This window comes from Triticum aestivum, chromosome 7A (assembly GCF_018294505.1).
Source record: "Triticum aestivum cultivar Chinese Spring chromosome 7A, IWGSC CS RefSeq v2.1, whole genome shotgun sequence".
Taxonomy (NCBI): Eukaryota; Viridiplantae; Streptophyta; class Magnoliopsida; order Poales; family Poaceae; genus Triticum; species Triticum aestivum.
In genome coordinates, this window is record NC_057812.1 from 690597209 (window position 1) to 690600079 (window position 2871).

The following is a 2871-nucleotide window of genomic DNA, read 5'->3' on the forward strand; positions in this document are numbered from 1 at the left end:
AGGGCGACGGCCCCTGCTGGCGTGGTGGCGCCGTCGTGCGACCGGCGGCGTGCGCAGGTGGACGGCTGGCCTGCGGGCTCGGTCGTGAGGACGGCGAGCTGCAGGTGGTGGTCGAGCGCGGCGCGGAGCTTCCCGTGCCAGATCTGAAGGTATTGCCCCCCTCCCCTTCATGCTTCCCCTCCCAGTCCTCAGTTCGGCTTTGGATCTTGCTGGATCCGCCTCCGGCGTGTTCTGGTGGAGCAGATCGGTGTCCGAGGGAAACCTTGGCCGCCTTGGCTGGCCGGCAGCGGCGACGCCGCCTTTTGGCGCTGCTTTCGTCCTTGGGGGCGCTGTTGAGGACACCATCTCTCCACTCCGACCTATGTCCGGGTGAAAGCCCAAGATCCGTTGCGGATCGGGCGTCGGCGGCACCTAGTGCACCGTATCCTTCCTGGAGGCGGTGCCAAGGACATTGAGTTCGGATGGGAGGGCCTGCAGGTGAGGGTGAGGTTGTGCTGGCTCCCTTTCGGTGTTCGATGACTTGAAGCAATCTTCTCCAACTAGTTGGGCGTATTCCTGTGGCGGTGCAACCGGCAGGCACTTCCCAAATTGAGAGAGTCGCCCGGCGGTCACCTAGCGAAGAGAGGACGATATTATTCCAACTCTCCGGTGAGCTTTCTCTGGATCCCGACGGTACGGCGCCACGAGCCATGGCGAGGGGGTAGGGACCCCCTTCGGTGCCAGAGAAGGAAGATGTTTGTTTCCTCCTTCCCGAAGTGCTTCTCGAGCAAGGTCCTTCCTCGACGGTCGGCGGTGTCTGCTCTGTTTGTTCTGGCCTGTTTCCATGATCCTAGTGCGGAGTGTTCTGCCTCTTGCAAGTTGTTTTGGCAGCTTGTTCTAGGGTAGATAGGATTCGCTTTCCAGTTTCGTCCCTACTATACCAGTTTCTGTCGCGTGTAAGTTGGGTTGTAATCTCGGCCAGTTGTTGGCTTCGTTAATTCAAAGCCGGGCTCTTCGCGAGCCTTCGTTTAAAAAAAAGTTGAACCTGGGCAAAATGTTGCTGTTAGGCATCTCAGTTTGTCGTCCTTGTTTGTGTAGTCGCTTAGAACTGCACCTTTTGCCTTTGCGCAGTCGCCTGGAAACTGCAGTCTCAGGTTTTTCAGATTTCTTCTTAGTGCTTGTTTAGTGTTGGCTGGTTCTTACAAACCGCCAGGAGTCTGTTCCTTTTCTTCTACTCCCTCCGTAAACTAATATAAGAACGTTTAGAACACTAAAATAGTGATCTAAACATTTTTATATTAATTTACAGAGGGAGTATTTGTTTGTCGCTTGAAACCATGTACCAGGCCCATTTTCATTTCTGGGCTTCTATGCAATGGAGCTGGGGAGCCTTCCCTGTTGATCTAATTTCTTTTTGGCGAATCATTGTGTGCACTAGCTGGCGTTTAACAAAAATTCCTTAAAAGAGGATGTTAACCAAGCATTGTGTGCGTTTCTCTGCTAATTTACAGGTGTGCTGAACTGTAGCAAAGCAGGGAATCATTTATGTGAGTTGTACTGAACCGTGGCAAAGATGAACCCTTTGTCTTTTCTTGCTCTAGCTTCATACACACACCATCTTAACCTTGAAGTTAAACTCACTAGTGCATGTTTTTTTAAAAGCATTTCTCTTTTGCCTTTTCTCAAGAAATTACGTTTTGTTAGTTGCATAATTGTGTAGCAACTATATCTAGATTGGAAAACTTCTATGCTTCGTCACTTTTTGTTACTCAAAATCACTGGCACTCAAACTCTTTTTTTGTCACATATTTTTTTAGAAAAGGAGGATGACCTTCGGCCTCTGCATCCAGACGATGTATACGGCCACTTTATTAATTATTCTCACAAAACCTTACAAAACTAAACAACAACAAGATTAAAGCCACCGTCTAAGCAACAACTATTGCTACACCTATCCAATTGATGAAGGGCGCAGATAGTCTGGGCCTAATACCAAACAGACATCGCAGCCAAACCTAAACATCTAAGACATGAGGTCCCAACCAGGACGCCTGCCTAGTATGGGGCACCTGCCAGTCCGGTGCACTCCCCAACCAGGACGCCTGCCGGGTATGAGGCCGCCGCAGCCACCTGCCACCAATCCATCTTCAGAGTTGTATTGTTGCATGTACCGTGCTAGGTCTCTCTGCCATCGACACCACCACGACGCCCGACAGCGTCGTCCTCCTGCGCGAGTCCATCCTCCCACATCGAACTCCGAATCTGCACTGCGCCACGCCGTCAAGATCCGTCGCCATCAGTGTGTAGGATGAATCACCGCTCCACCAAAGAATCTGTCCTCTGGTCCCTCGATCACGTGTGTACCTCCAAAAATGACGTCCCCAATGGAGGAACGACACCAGAGCACCGCTGTCATCCGATCATCCGATCTAGGGTTTCCCCGGAGGTAGCAGAGAGTGGCCTTGAACTTCTCCACGGCGATGCCTTCAAGAAGGGAACAACGTAGATAGAGCGGCCACCGCCGGCCTTAGCAGACGCCGAAGGCAAGTTTTCACCTAGATCAGTTCGAAGGGATCCAACTCTCGTGCACGGGCCGCCGTCACCACAGCACCACCAGGCAGAACCCTGGAGCACCGGCAGATCAGCGAGCCGCCGGCACCACCGCATCCAGATCGCCAGCCACGCCGGGCCGCCGCCATCCCCCGCGCCGTCCGGGTCAGAGACGGAGCCACCGAGGGACCACCGCCGCCGAGAGCCCAGCGCCTGATCCAGCGAGTCGTGGGGGAAGAGATCCCGCCGACGCCGACGCCGACCGGGCTTTGCCCGACGGCGAGGAGGAGAGGTCGGGAGAGGGGGAGGGACGAGGACGGGGCGGCGCTAGGGTTCCCCCCC